Source organism: Vicia villosa, linkage group LG5 (genome assembly GCF_029867415.1).
Source record: "Vicia villosa cultivar HV-30 ecotype Madison, WI linkage group LG5, Vvil1.0, whole genome shotgun sequence".
Lineage (NCBI taxonomy): Eukaryota > Viridiplantae > Streptophyta > Magnoliopsida > Fabales > Fabaceae > Vicia > Vicia villosa.
The window spans coordinates 132,157,808-132,165,071 of NC_081184.1; positions in this window are offsets into that span (position 1 = coordinate 132,157,808).

The window sequence follows — 7,264 nt, forward strand, 5'->3', positions numbered from 1 at the left end:
TCCAGCTATGTCAGGATTGCACGACGTATTTCATGCATCTCAACTCAAGAAGTTTGTGTCAAACCCTTCTTTACATTTAGACTTGGGAACAATTGAATTAAAATCAAATTTAACATTCCAACCTCAACCAGCTAAGGTCATTGATCAAGATGTCAAGAAATTAAAGAACAAGGAGATTCCTATAGTGAAAATGATTTGAGAAGGATCACCAAATGGAGAAGCCACTTGAGAATTAGAGTCACACATGATGAAGAATTACCCACACTTATTCTCAGGTAAAATTTTAAATTTCGAGGATGAAATTATTTTAAGGGGATAGAGTGTAACAATCTAATTTAATTAATAGTAATTAGTTGAAAAAAGTGGAGTAAAAATTGGATTAATTAGTAAAGAGTGACATATGTGTAATTATGAGTAAGTGGACATGAGTGGCGTTTTTGTAATTAAGTGCATATACACAATAACATTGGATAATTACTCTCATTTGGATCAAAATCAAATTTTCATTCTTCATCTTCCTCCTCAACCAAGCCTTTATCTCCTCCATAGCCAAATTTCTCATCTTTTAAATCTTAACAAAAAACCACGATTCAAGCAAGATAATTCATTGAAAAACTTGGTCCATTATCATAAATACCTTAGTTTTTTCGTCTTTCTCTTCTCTTTTTCCATTTGTATCAAACACTAAGATCAAAATTTCCAAAATATAGCCATTTCGAATTGTTGCATGTGGTACTAGCCTCATCCTTCAAGACCTTCTAGTAGTAGAGAAACCAAAGGGGAGATATTCTCTCGCCCCCAAAGTATTCCTATGCCCAGTCATGGGAAACGTGGAAAGTAAGGATTCAATAGTTCGTAATTGACTGACTAAATGGTGACTATTCCCAAGAGAATCCTAGGCTTTAAAGGCCTCTTTAAATACACCTCTATCGTAGGAGGAAAGGACATGTCATAACTCATACTGATCACACCTCATATGCTTATACCTAAACATATTATTTATCCACAGAGCCCTCACCTCACATGTGTAGGACTCCTAAAAACCACCGTAAAACAACACCATACAGAACTTCTCGCCATCATGGGCAAGTCCTAACCAACAAACAACGTTATAAATCTTCAAAGACCTTTATAGGAGAAACACACGTGCTTTTTGACCAGTACATACTTAAATATTCTCATATGAGTACTCTTAAAGTCAACCCATGATTTTTCATTAATAAAAATATTTTTAAATTAATGTATTAGATAAGTCACTCATTGAAATAAAATATTCTTATAATAAACATGTATCATATTTTATTATTTTATAAAAAGATTATAGTATCTAAAAAGATTATAAAAAGATTATAACTTTTACGATTTTTGTAAAGACCCTTTGTCTTTTATGTCGTGATTATAATTGGTTTGTAATATCGTTTTTTTGTCGGACTTGTTCCGTTCTTGTGTATCAAGGTTCGAGAACCCTTAGTTCTCGCATTTATAAAATTCTTGCTTACACAAAAAAAAAACAAGTCAAACAATATATCCAATGTTTTTGAAAATAATTATTTTATGTTACGTGTAACTTATACATATTTTGTTTCAATAATTAAAAAACTATTTTATATTAATGATGATGTGATATCTTATTTAAAACTAAAATTATTAATGCTAATGTTGTTTCATATTTTGTTCCTTTAACCATTTTTTATTTGTGTGATTGATGTAGTTTTGTTTTGTTAAATAAATTCTATTGACATGTTCAATAAATATAGTGAATCAAACACATGTTTAATCTGAAAGAGAAGTATATGTACTTAGAGTCCTTATAGTTGAGTTCAATCAAAAGCTAGGTTGGTTTTAGTGTGACATACACATATTACTCAAATGATGTGATATTTTATCCTTGACCTCATGATCATTTGTCTCCTCATAATGGAAGTTCAACTACAACAAGCACAAAACTAATGCATTTACTCATCTAAATTCCATTCACTTGATCACTTCCTTTCTAATTGTTATTGGCTTATTATTCCTCACACCACATGAGAGTAGAAATGACAAGCAGAAATTATGCAGCACTTGTGCTATCTAGCTAGAGTAAAATTCATTCATTATCTGAATTAACTCCACCTTGTTTTTAATGTTGTTACATCAAATTAAAAAAAAAAAATGGTCCTAGTTTAAGGGTCCCCTTCAAAACTTCTGATCCTTCACCTCAGTTTCATAAATCTCTTTTGGGATTCTTCATTCATAGGTCAATGGCAAAGGCAATAATTGATTGTATTAGGCCCACAGTAAAGTGGCTTTATAATTTCACCCTTAGTTTCTTTTTTTTCTTACTGATCAGAAACTCATGGCAGAAAAAAAATAAAGTTGATGTATATATACAACCAGAAAAAGGTTTATAAGTGGGCTCTATGACTATATCTCAGATTCCTTTCACTTTACTTTTTTTATATGTGATGTGAATCTCATTCTTAGATGAATATTGCTTCAACACCTTTCTGTCATTAGTTACTTTTTTCTTGGCCACTTTTCCTGACTGCACAAACATCTTGATTAACATTGTCAAAATAATCATTAGCATGTTGTCTTCTACTGTTGTTAAGAATTATCTTTCACATTTTTGCAATTTTAGAATATTATGGTATTTAATTATGTTGTATGTAATCTAATGTCTTGTTTAGAGAGTTAATTCGATATGTTCTGGTGATCCTCTTTTGATGAAGAGTTATATTCTTTTACTTATTTGATTTAGTTGAGCTCTTTCTAAAGTCTTGGTCTTCTCTTAACAGCTTTTGCAAGCTAGACTTTCGACTGGAGAAAACCTATCTAAGAGAAGGGTGATTCCAAATTCTAGTAGGAATGTTCGTCACTTGTGAGTTTGTCTTGTAAGTGGTATAGAATCTTTTAGTGGTTGAAGAGGTAGGTGGTTATCCCTAATGACCCTATGGATCTTTTTGTGCTCGTTCTTTCTTTAACGGGTAGGATTAAGTATAGAGTTGACCATTTGTTGGTTTTGCAAGCGGTAGTCTGGTCCATCTGAAAAGCTCGTAATGATGTCATCTTTAAGAGAGTCACAATTACAACGAAAGAGGTGGAGGAGAAGAGTTTTTTTCCTTGGAAATAATTTGTGGGTAAATCAGAGGTTAACTATTGCACCTTCTTTGAACGGCTTCAGAACCCCATAATCTACCTGCACCTATAATAGGTAGAGTGTTTTCCTTAGTTCGGAGGTAGGTTATGACTTTGATTTCTTTGGTGCTCTTGTGATGGAATCTAATCTATTTATGGTGGATCTAGCTATTCGAGATCTAACATATTTTCAAATTGGTGGACTTTGTTAGTAGTTTGGAAATTTTCTACGGGGATCTCTTTATCAGCAACATTTATTGGGAAGTTTTTTTGTTGTCTACTTCTTTCTTTAGTTGTTCTTTTTTCTTTTCTTTATTCACCCCCTTTATTATATTATATTCTATTGCCATTAAAGAAACTTGTTAAACATTGAAATTTTTTCTTCTTTGTGTCGATACATTTTATTTTCTTCTGTATCTCATAGATTTGCCTCTTATTTTATGACCCTGGTCTTTAAAGTTAAGTCTCCTTCTCAATTAGCATATTTTAGGCTTATTTCTCTATTGGATCTTTATATAGTTGGTGGTTAAAGTGTTGGTTGCTAGACTTGGGGTAGTGATTGACAAACTTATCTCCCCTAATCAATTGACTGTTATTAAAGGAAATATGTTGGTTAATGGAGCGGTAGGTGTGAATGAGGTGATTGACTTGGCTAAGAAATCTACGAGATTTTGTCTTATTTTTAAGGTGGATTTTGAGAAAAACTTACGATTCAGTTAGTTGGTGTTTTCTGAATTATATGCGTATTAAGGTTGGGTTTAATGATAAGTGGAGGTCTTGGATGCGAGCTTCCATGTTCTCTAGAAACTTTGGGGTGTTGGTCAACGGTTGCAAAAATCAAGAGATTAGCATCCATAGAGCTTTGAAGCAAGTGGACCTTCTAACTTCTTTCCTTTTTTTACTTATGGTTGAGGGACTTAGTGGTTTAGATTCTAGGGATGTTGAGCTCGGTATGTACTCCAGGTTTAGGGTGGGATCCTCTAATTTGGTAGTTTCTCATCTTTAATATACAAATGATACCTTCATCTTGATGGTCCTTTCTATTGAGAACTTGTTAGATATTAAGACTATTCTTAGGGGCTTTGAGCTAGCTTCGAGTCTTAGGTTTAATTTCTTTAAGAATAGTCTTATATGGGTTTATGTGGACTCTTTCTTCTTGGCCTTTGCAGGATATTTTCTTCACTGTAGGATTGAATCTCTCTCGTTTAAGTACCTATATTTTTTCATAGGGGTCAATCCTCAGTTGGAAAGTACTAGTCTGTTAGTCAATTTTTTTTTACCAAAAGGCTTCAGTCTTAGAAGCATAGGTATATTAGTTTAGGGGGTCGAGTGGTGTTACTTAATTATGTATTGAATATTATCCCTATTTTTATGTCCTTTTTGAAGATGTATGTGAAGGTTTAGAAGAAGATAATAAGGATTCAAAGAAGTTTCAATTAGGGAGGAGTGAAGGAAAATAGTAAGATCTCCTAGTTAAGTGGGATGATGTTTGTAAATTCAAGACTAAATGGGAGGGTATGATTTCGAGATCTCTATTTTTCCAATTTAGTCCTTTTGCCTAAATGAAGGTGGAATTTGATTACAAGTGCATATGGTCTTTGGCAAAATATTCTTGCATTAGGGAGGAGTGAAGGAAGATAGTAAGATCTCCTAGATTAAGTGGGATGATGTGTGTAAATTTAAGAGTAAAGGGGAGGGTAGTATTTGGAGATCTATGTTTTGTCAATTTAGCCCTTTGGCTAAATGGAGGTGGAATTTGATTACAATTGCATATGATCTTTGGCGAGATATTTTTGCGTTTTGATATGGTTCTCCAATTGTTTTTTCTTCGAGGTGAGGGAGTCTTTGAGCTTTCGGTCTAGTTTGTATTGGTGGAAAGGTGTGTCTCTTCTTGGATTTAAAGAGGATCAACCATCTAACTGGTTTGTTAATGGTATCTTAAAGAAAGTGGGAACGGGTCGCCAGACCTCTTTTTGGGAGGATTCTCTGGTAGGAAATATTCTTCTAAAAACTAGATTCACGGGGTTGTTCATAATCTCTTATCAAACTAATAGATTGTTGGAAGATATTGGCCAGTAGGAAAATTGAAACCTTGTCTGGGACCTCAGGTGGAGGAAACCATTCTTTTATACGTGAGTTATCTATAATTGACGAACTCATCTGTGTTGTTTAAGGAGTTAATCTTTCTCAAGATAGAGATTAATGGAGTTGGAATAATTCAAGATAGAGTATATTCTTTGTCTGATCTTCTTACCATGTCCAACCTAATCTTTCTAACTCCTCCTATCTGGTAGATATTATGACATTTCCCCTCAATTGGGTTAGCCTAATATTTCACAAAGAATAAAAAAAACATAATCTCAATCTCAATCTTAAACTCAATAATAACAATAATTAAAAAACAATATATAGATTTCAGAACTTTGCTTAGTAGAACAACTAAACATCTCAATCTCAATCTCAAACTCAATAACAACGGCTAAACAAGAACAACAATAACAACTCAAAAACCACAATAAATAAAAACAACAACAACAACATTAACATTCAATCTCAATCTAAACAACAACAACAACAATATTAAACAATAACTTTAAAATAACAATCTCTCAACAAAACTCTATCAACATCAATAATAAACCTATGACGTACTTATCTTAACAAAAACAACAACATGAAAAATTCAATCTCAATTCAAACAACAACAAAAAGAATAAACATCTAGGGTTTAGGCTCTCAACAACAACAACATATTATCTTCATAAGTGATGTTTGATATACCAGATATGTGAAGATGAAGTGAAAGAAATGATTTCGATTTTTCATTCTGGAAAGTATCAAATGAGAGCCCTAAACATGTACCATCTTTGTATTTCCTTGCTTTTTGACGAGTTGGAGGATGATATATGTTTAGGACTCTCTTTGTTTAAGTCTCTTCGTTAGGGTATTGTGTGTGTTTATTTAGTGTGTTATTTTATATATATAACTATTTCACCTCAGTTGGAAAATCTAACCGAGGTCAAAATTGACTTATTTTTGGAATAAAACTAAAATATGAATGAAGGCGCCAATTTTAATGAAATAAAAACATAAACTGCAGTTGATGGGATTCGAAGTATGTACCTTGAATTAGTTTAACCCTCGGTTATCTACTATAACCGACAGAATTATACGATTTTCCTTAAAGAAGAAAAAAACATGGCGCGTCCCGGAATTATACCCCGATTTTTTGTTGGGTGAGGTGAAATTATTGTCATAAAATGTATTATTCTTAGTAGTGTTTCCAATCTATCTGTCAATTGTGAGTTTGCTTTGACAATATGGTATATGATCTTTCAGTGGTTGGGGTTGTAGGTGATTTTTCCTGGTGATCAGAAACTTCTTTTTGATTCTTTTTCTCTATTTAGGTGGTAGGACTAAATCTAGGATGGTTTTGCCATGATATGGCATATAGTAGTCTGATATATTTGGATTACGCATAATTGTTGAGAATATAACAAGTGTGAGTAGTGTGGATAATAGTCCCACATTGGATAGGAATGTGGTGACTTGAACATTTATAAGTGGGAGAACCCACTCACCTATCACCTTAAAATTTTGGCTCAATAAGTGGTGTGTCTCTCACAAAGGTGTCTAGTCCTATACTATGTATCAATGCTCTTTAGTAAAAAACTTCATCCAACAAATGGTATCATGAGCCTTTGGTTCGAGAAAGGGATCGACTCACTTGTATCGAAATGCCCAGGAAGAGCGATAAATGGTATCATGAGCCTTTGGTTCGAGAAAGGAACTGACTCACTTGTATCGAAATGCCCAAGAAGAGGTGTTCCGTTAAAATCAAAATACCCAAGAAGAGGTGTATCGAAATGCCCAAGAAAGAGGTATCAACGGCGGTACAAGTGTGAGGGGGAGCATTATGGACTCACATTTGAGCGGGAGTGTTGATAATATAGCAAGTGTGAGTAGTGTGGATAATAGTTCCACATTGGATAAGAATATGGTGACTTGAACATTTATAAGTGGGAGAACCCACTCACCTATCACCTTAAGGTTTTGGGTGAATAAGTGGTGTGTCTCTCACAAAGGTGCCTAATCCTACACTATGTATCAATGCTCCATAGTAAAATAGTAAAAAACTCCTCCA